The sequence below is a fragment of the Crocodylus siamensis genome, chromosome 2 (genome assembly GCF_052110815.1).
Source record: "Crocodylus siamensis isolate JL-2025a chromosome 2, ASM5211081v1, whole genome shotgun sequence".
NCBI classification, from domain to species: domain Eukaryota; kingdom Metazoa; phylum Chordata; order Crocodylia; family Crocodylidae; genus Crocodylus; species Crocodylus siamensis.
Window position 1 is genome coordinate 166950319 of NC_143396.1, and position 20981 is coordinate 166971299.

At 49.7% G+C, this 20981-nt stretch overlaps 2 non-coding genes across 2 annotated transcripts; one reads left to right on the top strand and one right to left on the bottom strand.

Annotated features, from left to right (window-relative positions):
* Nucleotides 1-6727: 6727 nt before the first annotated feature.
* On the bottom strand, nt 6728-6800 carry TRNAK-UUU (transfer RNA lysine (anticodon UUU)). The gene has a single exon. It is a non-coding gene; the product is annotated as a tRNA-Lys (tRNA).
* A 6172-nt stretch (nt 6801-12972) lies between these two features.
* Nucleotides 12973-13045, top strand: TRNAK-UUU (transfer RNA lysine (anticodon UUU)). The gene has a single exon. It is a non-coding gene; the product is annotated as a tRNA-Lys (tRNA).
* Nucleotides 13046-20981: the final 7936 nt, after the last annotated feature.

Consider the following 20981-nt stretch of genomic DNA (forward strand, 5'->3'; position numbering starts at 1 on the left):
AATAGGATGGGATTCGATACTGAAAGTGCAGGGTACTGCACTTGGGCAGTAGGAACCAGCAGCTGTAGATTGGGGAATTCCCTTCTCGAAAGGACAGTGACAGAAAGAGATCTTGGAATCATTATCAGTTCCAGGATGAACATGGGCCACCAATGTGAGGACACGGTCAGTAAGGCCAACTGCACCTTGTCATGCATCCACAGAAGTATCACAAGCAGGGCCAAGGAGGTGATCTTTCCCCTCTATGCAACACTGGTCAGGCCATAGTTGGAGTACTGCATCCAGTTCTGGGTGCCGCACTTTAGGAGGGATGTGGCCAACATTGAGAGGGTCCAGAGGAGGGCCACTCGCATAATCCAGGGATGGCAGGGCAGATCCTACGAGGAGAGGCTCTGGGACCTGAACCTGTTTAGCCTTCACAAGAGAAGGCTGAGAGGAGACCTGCTGACTGTCTACAGACTTACCAGGGGGGACCAGCGGGGAATGGGAGAGACCCTATTCACCCGAGCACCTCCCGGAGTAACAAGGAATAACAGCCATAAGTTGTTTGAGAGTAGGCTCATGCTGGACATTAGAAGGCACTACTTCACAGTCAGGGAGGCTAGGATCTGGAACCAACTTCCAAGGGAAGTGGTGCTGGCTCCTACCTTGGGGGTCTTTAAGTGGAGGCTTGACAGTTACCTAGCTGGGGTCATATAAGCCCAGTATTCTCTTCTGCCCAGGGCAGGGGTCAGACTGGATGATCTACTTAGGTCCCTTCTGACGCCACATCTATGAATCTATGAAAACATTAAGTATTGAACTTTGACTGAAACTGAACAGAGTTAGTCATTGGGAAACTAACCCAGAGGAGCAACCACCTAGATTCACTTGGGGCTCTCATGCAGGAGCTTTACCACCTATGGCAGCCAAAATAGCAAGTGTTGGGAAGGGACACCCATCCCAGAGAGTCATGTTGCTCCTTGCGGGCTGGGAGCATGCAATAGGGTTGTCTGTCCCCATAAGAAGCTGTGTGGCATTCTTCTGATGGAGGGCAATGGGTTAGCAGTTTTGTGTCTCAAATGAATGCAGTCCCTATCTGAATACCCTGCCATGGCTGCTGTCAGGTAGGAGTGAAGATCTCAGTCCCATTTCTTCTCCCTTACTGTGTGTAATGGTACTCTGTGTCTTCCTGGGTGCATCTCCCATGAGCTGCTTAATGGTACAGTAGTGTAGCTTACTGTGCAGTAAGCATATATGTCTACTTGTGAACACAATAAGTTACTGCACAGTTAGGCACCTGTAGACATGACCTGGAAGCAAGTTTGCTCCTGGGTCAGTCTTGTCACTAGAGGGCCAGCCTGAGGCTAGGCCCAGGGCTTCAGGCTGGGAGCCTCTCCTGCTCCTGGGTTGGGCTGCCTCTATGGTAGCCCCTGCCTCAGGCCTTTAAAAGCTTGCAGGCACTCAGAGCCCTGGGGAACAGCAGCAGGGAGCCTGAGGGCAATCCAGACCCCTGTGTCCCCATTGGCAGGCTGCAGGACAGCTGCCCTAGCTTGCCTGCACCCCAGCACTGCTGCCTGGCACTGCAGTACTGCATGGCCACCAGGGCTGTGCTGTCCAGGCATGAAGGGTTCTCTAGGCTGCTTCAGGCTCTAGCCAGGCCTGCCAACCCCCAGGCCCAGTTGCAGGCAGCTTCTGTCTGCTGGGGCCAGGTCCACCTGTATGCAGCCCACCCCCAGCAGCCAGTCCTCAGCTCACAAGTGCTGTGGGGAATTACCTGTGCTACATGGCTGCTGGTTCTGTGCCAGACCCCTGCGCTGGGCACTGTAGACAGCTGCCCAGCCCTGACAGCACAGGGACCACCACGCGGGGGCCCAGATGCTAGCACAGGATTCACAATGGAGTCCTCATCCATGGCTGTGCCTGTGCCAATGCCTGCCACCTAGGGCCCCAACTGGTCCATGGAGGAGACTGGTGACCTCATGGTGCTGTGGGGCAAGGCAGAGGTGCAGCATGAGTTTAAGTGGGGTGGGTGCTCCAATGCCCACATCTATGAAGAGTTGTCAGCCCAGATGTGGGAGCGTGGGCATGACCAGTTGGTGTGGCCCCAGCTCCGGCTTATCCATAGCCTGTCCAGCCACTTGTGTTAGAACCAATTCCTTGTACATTTGTGGCGAGTTCTGTTTTAAGCCAAAACTTGTGAACAGGGAGAAAGCGAGTAGTTCATGCCTCCAGAGTGTTAAGTGAAGTTGAAAAAAACTTTAGTTCTTGTAAAAAAGAGGTTCTGGCACTGCTGTGGGCAGTGCAGCATTGAGAATACTTGACAGGGCTAGCCCCAATCATTCTTAGGGATATACATACACTTGTGAAATATATTTTACCCAGAAAGGCACAGGAGGGAAGACTGTCCAATCCTCAGTTAGCCAAATGGACCCTTACTCTGTTAAACAGAAATATAGAAATGCAGTTATTTAAAGAATAATCTCTAGGGCCATGTGGTCATTTAATTGGGAGGGACCCTAATCATGAGTTCCCATTGCCTGCATACTCTTCTCATCACCCTTCTGCCATTGCAGGAGGTGCAGTTGTCAAGTCAGTAGATTTGGTTTGTGGATGGGTCTAGTACTATGAACAAGGTACTCCATACACAGGATACACAGCAGTTTTGACTAATAATCCCAATACTATCTGTAAGGGAGTGTACCTCTCACTCTGCTCAGGCTGCTGAAATAGTAGCTATTATAGTAGCCTTGGAAAACACACCAGTAAATGAAAAAGTTACTGTGTTTTCCAATTCTGATTGGGTAGTATGTTCCCTGGTTGATTGGTTCCCTGCCTGTAACAGAGAGACTACTGAACAGCTGATGGAAAGCCAATAGCACATGTTTGAAAATTAAAACGTTTGGGATTTAGCAAAAGGGTGACCAGGAGGGGTGCAGTTGGGTAAGGTAAAGGATCCTAAAAAGGGAACAGAAGAAGCTTAGTGGAATAATTAAGTTGATCAAGGGTGATGAAATCACTGTAGTCATGGTGCAGCTTCAAGCACAGGATAAGGTTATCCAAGGCCTGGTAAATCAGGGGCAGCAAGGAAAAAGGCAATTTTGGAAAGATCTGCCAGTGTTAGTTCTTACTCAGAAGGGAGATGAGTTCCCTGTGTGGTGCCCTCTGCTGTGCAGGCTGAGTTATTCACCTTAATTCATGAAGGAGGTCATTTAGCGGTAGATAAGACATTCAGAATGTAAAGGCAGCAGGATGGTGGCCCACTCTGAGGCAGGATGTGGAACGGTATGTACATTATTGCCTGCCTTGTGCTGCCAACAATCCTAACAGACAGGTGAACAAAGGGCGCTTGTTTCACCAAAGGATCGCAGGCCCGTGGGCATGGATTGAAATAGATTATATTGGGCCCCTCCCTCAGACAGCAAAAGGGATAAATACTTCTTGGTGATTGTAGACAGTTTCACTAAATGGGTTGAAGCAATTCCCACTAAGGATAATACTGGGCTTACTATAGCTCAGGTATTAATAGAACAGGGTTTTTCTAGATGGGAAACTCCACAGGAAATAGATTTGGATCAGGGATCACATTTTGTAGCAGAAATAGTACAAGGTGTGTGCCAAGTCATTGGTATCAAGCAACACCTGGGTATTGCAGGACACGCCCAAAGTTCTGGGCCAGTAGAGCAGACTAAATGTGCTATTAAAACTACCCAAAGAAAAGCTGTCGAACAACAATAAAAAAATTGGGATGTGAAGTTACCTTTGATCTTAATGACCCTGAGAGGACCTCTAGCAGCTCACTGAGTCTTCCCTTACAAGGCTAGGACAGGGAGAGACATGAGACTCCCTGAACAATGGTGGGTGGTAGATGTTCTAGAGAGAATGCAGAACAAGGTTGTAATTGATGAATGGCTACAACAAATGCTAACAACAGTTGCTGGTATTCAGGTTGTAGCTGTATTGGTCTAGAGGAAAATGCAATCATTTGGTCAGGGCAGTGGGGGCTGGGGCTGTGACAGGGCAGGGGGAGAGAGGAGGGTTGCCTGCCCCTCCAGTAGGGGAAAGGAGTGGGAGGGGTGTGCAGCAGGGAACTCTATGGCCAGCCAGCAGCACAGGCATGGTGGCTGTGCCCTCAGGAGCTGTTGTGGGGGCAGGGGAGGGAAGAAGGAGTGGAGGTGGGGTGGGGAGAGGGAACGCTGGCCAGGCTGCCTGGCAGGGTGCAACAGCCTGGAAGCCTCCCCTCCTCTTTCCTTCAGCCAGCACTGGGGCCGGATGTGCTCTGCCACTGCTTGCATAAATCGGAGTCACTGCGCTCTGGCCTGGTCAGGACGGGGAGAGCTGAGGCCCTCCCAGCAAGGCTTCAATGGCAGTGAGGGGCACCAGCAGGGTGGGGGGGGTGTGGCTTTGGAGTGAGGGGCCCTGGTGTGGGACAACGACTGTGGTTTGGGAGTGCAGGGCACTGGGAGTGCCAGGGGGCTATGGGTCTGGAGTGATGGGGAAAGGGTAGTGAGGTTTGGGAGTGAGGGGCACTGGCAGAGCTGGGGTCAGTGGGTCAGGAGTGAAGGGCAGCAGCAGGGCTGGGGGGGCTGTGACTTGGGATTGAGGGGCAACAGAATGGGCAGGGCACCAGCATGTTACTGTCCCACCACCATCATATCCCACTCCCCCCGTATAATATGTGTCCTCTTCTTTGGACCTGGAAATATGGTAACCCTATCCTGTCTCCCCAGGGTGGCAACACAAAACACACACTGTCTCTTTGTTTGTCCACTACTTTTGTAACTTTTTCATCCCAAATGCAGAATCCCCTGGCTCTGTGCTAAGCATTCCTTATATGGTACACCAATCCCTTAAGGGCTTTAAACTAAGATTGCTGGGAGATGGGGAAACACTGACAGGAGCTTGCCTGGGGACCAACATACAAGAAAGCTCCATAGACAGGAACACTAGGACAGCCGCTCTTGCAGAAGCTGAGGGAACAGTTCTCCTTCAGTGTGACAGGAAGCTTGTGGCAGGCCAGTAAGGGGCACTCGTGCATTGACCCACCCACCTCCCTGCGCCCGACCACCTTCCAGGCTCTGAGTGCCTCCCTAGGGGTGCCTCGCGTCCGGCTGTCCCCCTTCCTGGAGCACACTCGCTAGCCTGGGGGTAACATAAGCTGTCACCACCCTGAGAAGGGACTGTCTCGGCCCTGGGTCCTCAGGGAAACACAGGCCTAATAGTCCTACGGGTACTTGACCCAGTACAGGCACTTGGGGCACTTCCCCAAGTTGGGAGCCAAAAAGGAAAGTCTCCCTTAGTCTGCAGACCTAAGGGGCCTCTTAGGCATAATTTAGACCCACCCCTCAATAAGTCTTCTACACCGGTCACAAAGGAGAACTTTATTGATTACAGGGGTAGGGTGGAAATAGGGTACAAGATAGAGCAATATCATAGGAAACCCATCGAGCAAAACAGTCTGGCTGAGGTAGCCTTCTGAGTTACTGCCAGCTATATATCTAACCAGATGTTGAGTAGCTTACTCACAAGCATCATCCCAAGGCTGTTGGAGATTCCCTCTGGAGGCAGGCCGTTCCTTGCTCATGAGTTATGGGGGAGAGAGCCAGTTTCAGGTGGTAAAGCTCCTCTCTAAGTTTGAATCCCCCGCATGGCTGCTGCCCCCTCCTCCTAGGCAGCCTTAACTTATAAAGCCCCGTGACCTCGTTCACCTGGTCCAGAAGAGGCCAGCACCTGTTGGCTGTCGGTCAACCAATTTGAAATATATCACTAGTTGCTGGGCAGACTCTAGCCCACCAGGTAGATGCCCCTCACCCAGGTAGCTGATACCAGTCATGTAGGCAGAGGGAGCAGGTTTCCCCATTCCCTCAGGAATGTATCCAGCTCAGGGTACCTAAAGAGATAGGGTAAGGGTGTATCTCCTCTGCTGGGCCCATCCTAATCACATTGTCACATAGCAGAGATTTTGGGGAGAAACAAAGGTGGCTTCCTGCCACAAGCTGAGGGTCTCAGTAGGAGGACTCGTGCTTGTACACGAATGTCAGGAGCATGGGGAACAAGCTGGAGGAGCTATCTCTTTTGCTGTCCAGTGGGTAGTACGGTCTAGTAGTAATCACAGAGACCTGGTGGGACTCCTCACATGACTGGAGCATAGCCACAGAGGGCTATGCTCTGCATAGAAGGTATCAGGTAGGGAAAAAAGGTGGAGGTGTTGCTCTCTACATGAAAGAGTAGTACACCTCCTTGGTGGCTGACAGTGGCTCCAAAGAAGAATGACTTGAAACCTTCTGGATCAAGCTGTGGGGGGGAGAGGTGGGGGGCATGGTGAGAGAGACCTAATTGTAGGTGTATACTACAGACCACCAAACCAGGGGGAGGAACTCCATCTAGTTTGCTCGAGAACTGACATGGTTGTCACAGGCGACTTCAATTATCGAGAGATCTCTAAATATAGAGGGCAGTCTGGGTGACAGCGACCATGAAACCATCATGTTCACTGTCCATTGCATAGCAGACAAACCTGATATCAGGGCTGAAGTCTTGGACTTCAAAAATGCAAATTTCAACAAGCTCAGGTCACTAGTAGGGGAAGTGATGCTGGACCAGGGACCAAAGGCAAAAAGCATTCATGGTTGTTTCATAGTTCCTAGGGTCAGAAGGGACCTGAGTAGACCATCTAGTCCAACCCCCTGCCATGGCAAGAAAGAATACTTACAGGAAAGGTGTACATCTAGCCAAAGCAGATGTTATCTGCCTGAACAGGGACTTGAACCCTGGACCCTCAGATTAAAAGTCTGATGCTCTACCAACTGAGCTACCCAGGCTCATAGCTGTATCATTTTCTTTGCATCTTCTGTTAACATCATAGTAGACAGGGTTGAAACAGACCTGAGCAGATCATTAAGTCCAACCCTCAAAAGCAGATGTTATGTTGTTCCTTAAGGACACAATCCCTGAAGCACAAAGGAAGTCCGTTCCCATGTGGAGAAAAGGAAACAGAAGGGCTGGGAAGCCCTCTTGGCTAAACAGGGAAATTACAGTCCTCTTAGAAAAGAAGAAAGAGGCTTATAAATAATGAAGCTCAGAGCAGGCCCCCAGGAGGACTATACAATGACAACCTACTCTTGAAGGGAACAGATCAGAAAGGCTAAAGCGATGACTGAACTCAGATTATCAATGGAAATCAAGGACAACAAGAAGTCCTTCTTTAGGTACATTGGGAACAGGAGGAAAAAGAAATGGGAGTGTGGGGCTGCTGCTCAACAACTCAGGACACCTGGTTACCAGCATTCAGGAGAAAACCAAATTCCTGAATGACTACTTTGCCTTGGTATTTCCCTGGACCAAGGGGAAAATCATGCCAGGTAGGGTGCAGAATGAGCAGGGTAGGGATAACCACTTTCCTATTTGTCCCGGGATGTGGTGAAGGCATGAACCCCAAAGGGTCCAAGGGGGACCCTGGGGGGCAGCACACCACTGGGAAAGGAAAGAAGAAGAAAGAATAAACGAAAACAACTTACCAGCGGCAGGAATTGCGGTGGGGCTGGAAGTGGCTGCAGGAATCGCAGCGGAGCGGAAAGCGGCGGCGGAACCCGCGTGACTCAGCTGCGGTTTGTTTAAAGGAGAAACAGCTGGGAGAGAGGGGGAGGAGAACCAGCTCAGGGGGATAAGAAGGGAGAGTGAGTGAGAAGAAGAGAAGGGGAGGTGGCAAGAAAGCCTGGGGAGAAGAGCTCCAGAGTGCACCAAGAAGGTGGAGGAGCTAGGGAACATTGCTTTTGACTCACAGGAGGAATCTGAATTGTGCCCATGGGAAGACGCTGCCATCGGACCTGACAAGACCCGGGTGTCCCGACTGTATGTAACCCTGGGGGCGCGTGGAGAGCCGAGGCTAAAGGCTTCGTCAACTCAGGTGGAGGTCGACGGACATAAGAATTAAGAGGGGATCCTTACAGGAGGATGGACTGAGACCCCACGTCCGGGACAAAGGACCCTGACTGAAGCTCGTTAAAGAAAGATTCCTTTGCTAGGGAGCTTAGCATATTTTGTGGGGTGGGGGTGGGGGATCCGTGGCATTGCCTGGTACCCTACAAGGGGAAGGGCATTTAGATTAAGGGAGATAGCACTGCAGTAGGCATACCTAAACATTGGCCTAGGAAAGGTTGTGGAGGGACCTGGAGGGGGTTCCTGTAGCCTTGTGGTTAGTTTATTAATATTGTCATTACTATTGTCGCTTGTTTGTTAGTGTTATTATCTTTATTATTATTGTTTGGGGCTCTAAAGTTAGAGGGAGCCAAGGTCACTAAAGGTCAGACTAGCCAAGGAGGAACCAGGGCTTCCTGGGCCCCTGCGTGAGCCTAGCTGGAACCCAGAGGGACCCTACATCGAGTGAGAGTTGGCCATCGGCAACCAAAATAGCACACCACTGAGGCTGGGTCTAGGGTGAGGTACAGGGGAGGTTGGAGCCTTGCAAAGAACATCACGCTTCGGCCTTGGGGAGGCAGCCGGCATCAGGCAATCGGACCCCTCCACCACTGAAATATCATCGAAGTCGTGGCAGGTGGGATAAGGAGGGGGAAGACTGCCTGAAACGGGAGATCGTGGGCCACTCCCTTAAGGGACGGAGCAAAAGTTTACCACCAGGTCCCTGGGCAAGGTGACAAGGAACCGTATGATCGAGGCCCAGCAGGTGCACTATTATTGACATAGACTTGGTGTGATCAATTAAAAAAAATTTAGACATATATAAGTCAGCAGGACTGGATGAACTTCATCTGAGAGTGCTAAAGGAGCTGGTCAGTGTCATCATGGAACCTCTGGCAAAACTCTTCCAAAACTCATGGCACTCTGGAGAGGTCCCTGAGGACTGGAAGAGGGCCAATGTTGTGCCCATCCACAAGAATGGCAGGAGGGAGGACCCAGGTAACTATAGGCCTCCAGGCTTGGGCACTCCCCACCACACAGCACTGATCTTCCCTTCCCCCTCACAGTGCTTCCTTGCTCTCCTAGTGCCTTTGAACTTTCCTCCCAGACAGCTGCAATTACCATTTCCCAGTTGCTTTTACTCCCTACCATTTTGGAACTAGAATACTTTCCCTCTCCTTCAGGCTCCTTTCTCCTGCTTTCTTAGAGGCACTTCATGCCAGTATTAGAGTCAATCTACTCATAATGCTGGAAATGGCTGCTTTTTGATAGTACAGGGAGGAGATGCGGAGCCAGGTCCATGGTTCTGTGCCCAGCCTGAGGAATCAAAATGAGTTGGGAACTGAGACCCTGTGGTCCTGGGTCTGGTATGAGGGTCCAGAAGGTGCTTGGGGAAGACTATCAGATAGGTCTTAGAGGTTCTGAGCTGGGAACATGGTACAGGAAACGTGGTCTTGTGGCTATAGCCTCTGGGACCAAACCTACACAGTCAGCCCTAACACAGCGTTAAATCTCCCTGCTTACATATGAACAGCAAGCACAGATTTGCTAAGAACAATCATGCCAAAAAATTGTTTTTCTTCTTTGAAAAAGTAACTAGTTGGGTGGATGAAAGGAATGAAGTGCATATGTTGGCTAGCCAAAACTATTACAAGGTGGATAGACAACATACTTAATGACCATGAGCAAAAGGTAATTATAAATAGATCCATGTTGAGTCCTGAAAGAGCTTGTCCTGGTCCAGTGTCATTCAGCATGTATATTAACTATTTGGAGGTTGGAATAGGAGCTTCCTGAGCAAATCTGCAGATGACACAAAACAGGGAAGGACTGCAAACACACTGGAGGGTAGGAGTAGCATTCAGAAGCATCTTGATAGATTGGAAAGCTGGGCTAGAGACAACAGGATGAAATTTAATACTGAAAATGTTCAGTGCTTACACTTTGGAAAGAATAATTAAAAGCACAAATACAGAATGGGAGATAACTGGCTGTCAGGCAACAATGTCAGGCAACAATGAAGAGAGGGATCTTGGAGACGGGGTGGATCATAGACTCAACATGCATAAGCAATGTGATGCAGCTGAAGAAAAAGCACATGGTATTTTGGGTATATCACCATAAGTCTTAGAGAAAGCACAGGCTCTTGTGGGGATGAGTCAGGTTGGAATCAAAAGTCATCATGCATTAGGAAAGCTACTCAGCCCAGGGGCTCTGTATAAAGGACAGGTATAAGTAGGTAAGGCTGTGTTGTGGGTCTCTGCCCTCATGACAGCTAACATGCAGCTGACAACCCTGCATTTCAATGTAGGGTCTCACATTAAATGGTTAGGAACCCATTTGTGAACTCCTATTGGAAACAAAATGACACCATGTTCTTAAAGCAAGTTCTGGAAAAAACAGTCTGCTTTGCAGATAGGAGCTTGTGTTACACAAAAGGAAAAAGAGTTATTGGGTTTGCTGGTGTGTGTCTGGCAGGATGTGCGTGGCAGTATTCATTTTGTTATAGGCTGGGCACATACAGAACTCAGAAGGCTGAAGTGGCAGCGGGCATGCAAGTATTAGAAATGCTGAAAGGGAAGCAGAGTGAAGTGATTATTGTCATGGACTCAGATTATGTGCACAAGGGTCTCATCCATCTCCCTTGGTGGACGACTACGAATTTCACAGGACTTGATGGTTCTGAGATCAAACAAAAAACATACTGGCAGAGATTAGAGTGCTTAGCAACCAACTATAAAACAGTCATAGTAGTCAAAATAAAAGCACATCATAAAAAATGGTCCTCTGCAGTGGGGAAACAAGAAGGCAGCTAGAACAAGAAAGCAGACAGACTAGTCATAGAACCCATGGAAAGCTGTACCAATGGCTGTAACCATTCATGCTCAGGTGAAAAAGCAGACCCAAAAGTAAATGAGGAAGATCAAGAAGGAATTCTAGTATTACCGGAAATGAAAGAGATAGATGATCTGCTAAAGCAGTAGCCCCTCTTTCTCCTGTGTCCAGCCTAGTCTGTGTAGCAGGCTTCCTGGCAGCAGCCTTGCTTGCTGGCTAGAAAGGGCTCTGAGCAATTGGTGGGGCATTCCCACCAGTCACGTGATGGCAGGGGAGAGGCTTGTCCCACCCCTACCCAGGGGTGAGGGAAGAGCCAGATCTGAGAGGGGACTAACCCTCTCTCTGGTTTATTTGCAATCTGTGGGTGGAGCCTCTGGAGGGAATACACAGGCAGTATGTCCGGCATGTGGGTGGCTGTGACAGGGGATGAAGAAGACGGTAAAGAAGAGCTGCCAGAGCTGGCCAGCGTGGTGGAGCGGTTGCCTCAGAAAAGCCTAAAGAGACTCACTGGCCAGGGAGCAACAAGCGGCTGCGTCTCCTAGCCCCGTTGTGAGGGAGTGTGGCATTGGTTCACAGCTGGTGCACGGTGGGTCTGGGAGGGACCGAGACCCTGGGAGCTTCACAAGGCGGCTTATGTCTCCAACCCCCTTGCATGAGGCAGGGTGAGCAGTGCACAGCCGGTGCCTGAGGGCCCAAGCCCCTGGGAGCTGCAGGAGGTGGCTCAGGTCTCCAACCTGCAGCATGAGGCTGGGAATACAGTGCACAGGTCGATGCATGGAGGGTCTGGGAGTGGACCAAGATCCCAAAGCTGCTTGAGGTAGCTCAGTTCTCTAACACCCAACATGAAACTGGGACCACAATGCACAGGTGGTGTATAGAGGGTCCAGGAGTAGACTGAGGCCCTAGGAGCCTCACAAGGCAGTTTGGGTCCCCGACCTGGCATGAGGCTGGGTGTGCTGTGCACAGCCAGTGCACAGAGGGTCCGGAAAGTGGACCAAGGCCCTGAGGCTACAAGGACAGCTCGGGCCTCCGATTTGGCACAACGCTGGGCACACTGCATATAGAGGCCATCAGTGCACGGGAGATGCACAGGGCCAAGAGAGGACCTAGGCTGGGAATGCCCTGAGCAGTGAAGGGATGAACAGGGCTGCAGGGAGTTGTTACCTGGGGGAAGGGGATTCCCACACTGTTCTGTTATCTAGCAGCTGGAAGGGAACCCTGAAATGGGAGGGGGTTGCAAGATTCCCCTAGTGAAGCAATGCAAACTGGGTTGCAGAGGCCTGTGATTCTTTTCTTTTCCCTCTCTTTATCTGTGGGAACTGCTATGGCTCCAGGGCTTCAGGACTCTTGTTCTGTTTTTTTAGATATCTAGCTTTTGTATCCATTGTTTCTGCATCTCATATTGTGTGGACCCTGCGCCTCCTATTTTGTGAACTGCACCTCATGCTTTGTAAAGCGGCATTCCATTAGAATATAAAATTTGCATAACTTTTAATGAGACTCTTGCTTTGACCCCATTTTGATTCCTCACCTGTATATAGTGTTTGCATTGACCTGTATATAAACTGTTTTAGCTCCTATATCTTATGTGTAAATACATTAACCCTATAATTTTTATATTTTATTAAATTTGTATATAGTTAAGTTTTAAAACATGTCCTAGCCTTGTGCTATAGGGGAAGGAAGGAACCTGTGTGTCATTGGCAGTTTCACTCCTCAGTGCAACTGCCCTGCTAACATTCCCTTCATTTGGAGAGGGGAGTACGTCACTGGGTATCATCCGAGTTACATCTGTTTTCCCTAACCCTCTTCTCAGGCCACCTGAGATTTGCATTCCCTCTTCACTCCGCTCTGTTTCTTTCCACAATCTCATTTCCAGACCTCTCTGAAACAGCAGGGGTGGCTTCAGTGTTTGATATCTCAGCAGGCAGATCCCTATTTATTGGGTGACAGCAGTGAATGGTTTTGGATTCTGGGATTATGGCACAACTTGATGTTGTTTGATAATATTTCCTAGGTACATGTGAGAGGGCTGTATGTCTTGGTCACCAAGGAAGCATATCAGGAAATAACAAGAACCTGCAGAGCTAAAATTAGGAAGGCAAAGGTAAAGAATGAGCTGTATCTTGTGGGGGAGGTTAAAGACAACAAGAGGTGGTCCCATAAATATATTAACTGGAAAAGAATGACCAAGAAGCTGTGGGTTAACTGTTAAATAGATAGGAGAGGACCTTAATCTGAGCCTGGGTAGCTCAGTTGGTAGAGCATCAGACTTTTAATCTGAGGGTCCAGGGTTCAAGTCCCTGTTCAGGCGGTAATATCTGCTTTTGAGGGTTGGACAATGATTTGCTCAGGTCCCTTTTGACCCTATCAACTATGATGTTAACAGAAGAGCTCCTTTGACCCAATCTTCACAAAAGTAAGCTACAGCCAGACACCTAATAGGGATTATTTGGATAAGGAAGAGGACAAGCTGAGGGATGACATAACAAGAGACAGTCAAAGAGCATTTGATGGATCTGAATGGATTAAAGTCAACAGGGCTGGATGAACTTAATTCCAGGGTCCTGAAAGAATTGGCAATGAGCCCTTGGCAATGATCTTCATGAAGTTGTAGGAGATAGGATAGGTACCAGAGGACATGCAGGGCTATGGCTGCCCCTACCTTGGCACTGCACAACAGGTATGCTCCCCTCATCATCCATGATGAGGCTCTGATGGAGACACTGGAGGAGAAGGTGGGTCGTCAGCGAACTGCCACCCCCAAGAGGAGATGCAGGATGGTGATGGTGGAGGACTCCCTCCTGCAGGGCACTGAGGGACCCATCTGCCATCCAGACCCCCTAGCCCATGAGTTTTGCTGCCTCCCTGGGGCCCACATCTGGGATGTTGCAGAGAGGACAGTAGGCTCGTTCAACCTTCCAGCCACTACCTCATGCTCCTCACCCATGTGGGCATGAATGACATGTCCAGGAGTAATCCGGACTGGGTCATGAGTGACTACAGGGCTCTGGGAGCTGGGCTCAAGGGGTTGGGGGCACAGATAGTCTTTTCTGCTGTGCTCCCAGTTGCAGGACATGGACCTTATTTGGGTGCTTCACCTTTTCCCCAAAGTAAGCTTGTGTTCTCTTCTAGGTTGGCAGATCTCCTCTGGCGGGCTTTAAACCAGGCTAGTCGGGGGAAGGGGAAGACAAGGGTGGAGGAAGCCTTGGACCACTAAACCAAGCGTCATCCACAAGAACAGCCCAGCCTAGACTGATGATGAGCAGAACAAATACCCCGGTAAGCAACAGGGGCCCGGGTAGTACTGAGATTAGGGGACCAGTGCACACATCTTCAGGAGGTCTCAAATGCCTCTACATGCTCGTAGTATGGGGAACAAGCAGGAGGAACTTACCCTCCTGCTAGCTGACACCAACCCAGACATATTGGGGCTCACCAAAACGTGGTGGGACCCAACGCACAACTGGGTGGTGAATATCAAGGGCTGTAGGCTGTACAGGAGGGATAGGACAGAGAGAAAAGGTGGGGTTGTGGTGCTCTATGTCAAGGAGAAATATACATCCTCAGTGAATACCATGGGGTCAGAGGAGGGGCTCATTGAAGTGCTCTGGGTTAGAATACAAGGAAGTTGAGGGAAAAGAGACTTAACGGTGGGGGTCTACTACAGACCACCCAACCAAGGGGAAGAGCTAGATGGGGAATTCTTAAGTCAGCTCACGGAGGTAGTTAGGTCAAGGGATGTGGTCATCATGGGTGACCTGAACTTTCCAGATATCTGCTGGGAAGAGCAGTCAGCCAGGTCTGACAGCTCATGTAGGTTCCTAGCTGAGATACAGGGCCTCCATCTAACCCAGGAGGTGCACAGCCCCACCAGGGGAGGTGCCTTGTTGGATCGAGTCCTGGCCACAGGCGATGACCTGGTGAGGGCTCTGCGGGTGCTCGACCACCTGGGTGACAGCGATCATCGCCTGCTGGAATTCACCATCCAGCACAAGGTGGCAAAGGCCTGCAGCAAGGCAGCAGCCCTGGACTTCAGGAGGGCAGACTTCAATGAGCTAAGGAGACTAGTCAGGGAGGCACTGAGGTCCTGGAGGGGAGAGGAGCCAGGTGTTCAAGAAGAGTGGTCACTCCTTAAGGAGACAATCCTCCAAGCCAAAAGGGAGGTAATCCCAACACGGATCAAAGTGGGCAAGAGGGCGCAAAAGCCCCCATGGCTCACTAAAAGCATACGGGAACATCTAGCTAAAAAGGAGGTGTACGCCCGATGGAAGGGAGGGGCCATCACCAGGGAGGACTATACCTCGGTTGCTTGGGGCTGTAGGGGGGGAGGCCAGGAAGGCCAAGGTGGAGATGGAATGGGGACTAGCTAACCAGATCAAGGACAACAACAAGTCCTTTTTTAAATACATAGAGGGTAAAAAGAAGGTACCAGGTAATGTGGGGCCTCTGCAAGACACGCTAGGAAATCTGGTCATCACACCAGACGACAAAGCTAACCTATTTAACAATTTCTTTGCCTCCATTTTTCTGAGCAGGGACCGGGTCACCCTCCCACCAGGACCCCCATGGACCCCAGGGGAGGCACACCCAGGCCTAGGGTCAGTAAGGACCTAGTCAGGGAACTTCTGGAGAGACTGGATGCATTTAAATCAGCTGGTCCTGACAACCTCCACCCCAGAGTGCTGAGGGAATTAGCAGAAGTCATTGCAGGACCCCTGGCATGGCTTTAGGAGCACTCATGGTGCTCTGGCATCATGCCAGAGGACTGGAAAAGGGCCAATGTGGTTCCCATTTTCAAAAAAAGGGAGGAAGGAGGACCCAGGAAACTATAAGCCGGTTAGTCTTACCTCAATCTTGGATAAGCTTTTTGAGATAGTTAATCTAGCGCATGTCCACGAGGGGCCAGCAGGGGAGATTATGCTTAGGGGCAACCAACATGGGTTCATTAGAGGCAGGTCCTGTCAGACAAACCTGGTGGCCTTCTATGACCAGGTCACAAAATCCTTAGGTGCAGGGGCAGCAGTGGACGTAGGCTTTCTGGACTTTAGCAAGGCCTTCGATGCCGTTTCTCACCCCCGTTTTCATTAAAAAACTAGGCGACTGTGGCATCGACAGCTACACAGTCAAATGGGTCACTAACTGGCTGGAGGGCCGCACCCAGAGAGTGGTGGTGGATGGGTCTTATTCGACCTGGAGGGCAGTGGGGTCCCCCAGGGCTCGGTCCTCGGGCCCGCACTGTTCAACATCTTCATCAGCGACTTGGATGAGGGGGTGAAAAGCACCCTGTTCAAATTCACAGATGACGCTAAGATGTGGCGGGAAGTGGGCACACTAGAAAAGATGAATAGGCTGCAATCGGACCTAGACAGGTTACAGGGGTGGGTAGATGAGAACAGGACGGGTTTCAATACTGACAAGTGCAAGGTACTGCACCTGGGGAGGAAGAACCAGAAGCTTACCTACAAGCTGGGGAACTCCCTTGTCAGTGTAGAGGCAGAAAAGGATCTTGGAGTCATTATTGATACCAAAATGAATGTGGGCTGGCAGTGTGGGGATGTGGCCACAGATGCATCTCTAGCAGGTCCAAGGAGCTGATCCTCCCCCTCTACGCGGCACTGGTCAGGCCGCAGCTGGAGTATTGCGTCCAGTTCTGGGTGCCGCACTTCAAGAGGGATGTGGACAAGATGGAGAGGGTCCAGAGGATGATCGGGGGTCAGCAGGGCAGGCCTTTCGAGGAGAGGGTACGGGACCTGAACCTGTTCAGCCTCCGTAAGAGAAGGCTGAGGGGGGACCTAGTGGCCTGTTACAAACTAGTCAGAGGGGACCAGCAGGCACTGGGGGAGTCCCTGTTCCCCCAAGCACTACCAGGAGTGATCAGGAATAATGGTCACAAGCTGGCAGAGGGTACATTCAGGCTAGATATCAGGAGGGGCTACTTCACGGTCAGGGCAGCTAGGATCTGGAACCAACTTCCAAGAGAGGTGGTGCTAGCTCCTACCCTGGGGGTCTTTAAGAGGAGGCTAGATGTACACCTTGCTGGGGTCGTTTGACCCCAGTACTCTTTCCTGCCATGGCAGGGGGTTGGACTTGACGATCTGCTGAGGTCCCTCCTGACCCTATCAACTATGAAACTATGACACTATGACCTAGGGGGGAAGGATGTGTCGAAGAAGTGAACTGACAACTCCAGCAGTGGTGCTACCAAAAGGGCTTTGGTTTCTTCAACCACAGTGCACACTTTAGGGAGAGAGGACTCCTGGGAAGGGACAGAATTTTCCTCACATGGAGAGGTAAGTCCCTGTTCTTGGCCAGGATGGCCAATCTTCTAGATAGGGCTTTAAACTAAGATTTCTGGGGATGGGGAAAAACTGACTGGAGCAAGCCTGAGTTCTGGCACACAACACAGCTCCAAAGGTGGGGACACCAGGAGAGCCACTCTTGCAAGATTTGAGAGAATGGTTCTCCCTCAGCATGGCAGGAAATTAAGAGTCTCAAATGGAGGACTTAGATACACTAATGCCAGGAGCATGGGGAACAAGCAGGAGGTAGCCCTCCTACTCTCCAGTGGGCATTATGATCTAGTAGGGATTATAGAGACCTGGTGGGACTCATCATATGATTGGAATGTAGCCATAGAGGGCTACACGCTGCACAGAAGGGACCTAGTAGGGAAGAAAAGTTCTATCCCATTGACTGCACCTCACTGTCTGATGGTGAGGAGTTATACTATGAGGGAAACATTTATTTTGAGGAGTGGGGGGGCATGGTGAGAGAGACCTAACTGTAGGTATATGCTACAGAACACCAAACCAGGGGGAGGAGCTCGATCTGGAGTTCTCTCAAGAACTGGCAGAGGCTGCACACACATGGGACATAGTCATCATGGGTGACTTCAATTAACCAGACAATTCTTGGGAGGAACACTCAGCTAAATTGGATCAGTCGCATTGCTTCCTGACCTGTATCAAAGAGCTCTACCTGACTCAGGAAGTGCATGGCCCAACCAGAGGTAATGCTCTCCTAGACTTGGTTTTGGCCAAAGGAGACGGTCTGGTGAGCAACTTGAATATAGAGGGTAGTCTGGGTGACAGTGACCACAAAACCATTACGTTCACTATCTGTCATAAGGCAGGATTAAAGTTTTGGACTTCAAAAAAGTGAATGTCAGTAGGCTCAGGGCAATAGTAGGGGAAGTGCTGTGGGACCAGGGACTGAAGGTGAAAGGAGTACATGAAAAATGGTTGTTCCTCAAGGACACGATCCTTGAAGCCCAAAAGTGTGGCGAAATGCCGGGCTAGCGGCTCCGGCACCGCTTAGGGGAGCCGTGGGCTTTGCGGAGTTGTGCGAGCGCGCGGCTTGTGGGGTGGGATTGAGGTAGCTCTTAGCCGCCCTCGAGGTTCGCCGAGTTGGCACAAGTAGACGATTTAGAGTAAGTAGTTAGTGTCTCTTAATCTATAGGGTGTCCGTTGGTTCACGAGGTTCCAGAGCCAGCCCTTGCGTTCCAACAGTGGAGCTAGTTCAAAGCTAGGTGCGGCTGCCGACTCCTTAAGTCCCAGAACTGGTCAACGGCTCATTGATATGGAATGTTAGTAATAAAAGTTATTACTGAGCAGATATAGAGTAAAATAAAAAGATTTATTCACTCACCTGGCCTCACCCTCTTACAAGTAAGAGGGGAGGCCGGTTGGAACGAAGTTGCAGTAAATACAAGTATAGCGAGTGTAGGTATGCTGTCTAAGCTACGATGAGAGGCAGTCGAGAAGCGGAGTCTCCAATGTTTCTTCAGTTACAGTATGCTGGATACTAAAGGGGTCTGTTGGTTCACGGGGTTCCAGAGCCAGCAGCTGCCGACTCCGTAGTCCCAGAACTGGTCAACAGCTCATGAATGGGATATTCTATAGGGTGTCCGTTGGTTCACGAGGTTCCAGAGCCAGCTCTTGCGTTCCAACAGTGGAACAAGTCCAAAGCTAGGTGCGGCTGCCGACTCCTTAAGTCCCAGAACTGGTCAACGGCTCATAATTGGGAAACACAAAGCAATACTGTAACACAGTGAATCGTTGTCAGTTGTCGGATTTCTGAGGCCTTTATCTTCGCTGGGATACGCCCAGGCGGGGAGGCTGAGAACCGGTCTGTGGGGTGATCAGGGCCACAGAGTTTTCCAGTTGTCGTCTCTGCTGCTTCCTGCTTTTTTGCCTCTTTTATAGATGTTTGTTGGACTGCCTCTATGACACTAACTATAGTATACAGATAGGATAATTTTCTTTTACATAATTATTGCTAGGCAGATTTTCTACATAAGTTTCATTTCTGCAGAAATGACACTTTTAGATAAGAAATGAAATTTACAGAATGCGCATGTGTAGCTTAATGCCAGTGGAGAAAAGTACAAAGCGTTCATTTTGATTAACAGTCCACTTCAAGGTTACATAAATGTGAGAGTGCCACGCGGCAGTTACACAAAAAAGAGAAAATAATATAAAGTCTTTGCTAAAAACTATAAGACAGTTACATGCCCCCGTGCCGTGGGGCAGTGAAACATTTATGTAGTGGTCTCATTTAAAAACGGGTTGATGGTGAATAGTTCTTCTTCGTTAGGTTCATTAGAAAGTTTGGTATAGACAAAGGCACTTACAGAGTTTATACGATTTTGGATATACTTCATAACACAAGAACAAATACAAAAGAAAATGATAACAGGTACAAATACTAAGAGGAGTGCTGAAAGTAGGTTAGATAGCCAAGATGAAATATTAAAACCTAGTGCATTAAAGACTTGAGAAAGTAGACTGTTGCCAACGCCAGCGATGCCGTTGACACGGGTAGCTATTTTGCGAATACTATTAACCTGTTGGTTAAGTGGACTGGAAACATTTGGAATTGTAATGCAACATAGGTCATTAGATAGGTGTAATAACTAGGAACAGGAAAACAGAGTGTGTCACTAACGATAGACATAGCATGGTGGGCATCAGCTTGTAGCTATAGTTCATTTACGGGAATCTTTAGGCGTGACAGATGGTGTTGTATAGTGGTTACGACAGTGATGCGCAGGGGTAGTGTTAACGGAACGATGAATAGGCTCGCCGATGTATCGCGTTAGCAGGGAATACAGCCACTTCTTCGGAGAAGTGGTTTCTACGGAGTCAAGGCGCGTATACAAGATGGGTGACGAAGGTTTCCCGAACGGCTGTCCCATACGATACACTTGCCTGTAGAGAAAATAAACTGATTAAGGCAGGGTATAAAAGCTATATACAGAATAACAGCTAGTCTTTTATCTCGGAACGACGACTCAGCCAATTATGATGGGCTAATAATGTCTTATTGGGCGTGTCAGTTTTAACATGATAGGTGTTTGGGTAAGTTCCTGCAGATTGTATTGTTCCTTGGTATAGAAGCTGTTTCTTTTCGTTAGGCCCTGGTATGGCTACCCAGACGAGTTCCTCCGGTTGGAATCGAGGCTCCCATGGTTCTGGTGTTTCTTGCTTTCTCTCGGTCCATAACGACTTGTCTTCATTTAGTTGGATCAGAATTTGTGGTAGGCGGCTCGTCCAATTTGAATATGTGCCGTTTCCTGTTACACGGAGTTTTTCTTTGAGGATGCCTATGAAACGTTCAACGACGCCATTTGACTGTGGGTGATATGGGATGTGAGTGTGCCAGACGATGTTATAGGTGTTGCAAAAAACTGCTAGGGCCTTTGACGTAAAGGGTGGTCCTCCGTCGGATTGGATCTCATTTGGCACTTGCCAGAGGCTCATGGCCTGAAGCAGCGCAGAACAGACGGTTTTAGCGGTGGTCTTCGTAAGCGGGATGCATTGCAATTGTCTGGTGCCTAGATCGACTAGGACTAATGCCTTAGCCTGACGTTTGACTCCAGGGAGTGGTCCCATGAGATCAACTTGCCACGTCTTTCCTGGGGAAAAGTACTTTGGGTCATATGCTTGTTTGGCCGATGCGGTTGGCGTAGTCTTGACTTTATTACATATATAGCAGGTTTGACTTTGTGCCTTCCAATCTTTAAGTGTGATGGTAAATGGTGGCGTTTCAGCAGTTACTCGCTTCCATTTGAGATGAGCTTTGTTGGGGCTGATATGGCCCCAGAACTCATGTAGCCATTGCACTAAGTGTTGATTATTGACATCTGTCTTAGTGAGGATGGCTGCTGCAACTTGTTGTGGTCTATTTGCTGTTTTCTTGATGGCCTCTGCACGCTTCTCTGCATCTTGTAACACGGCATCGATGTG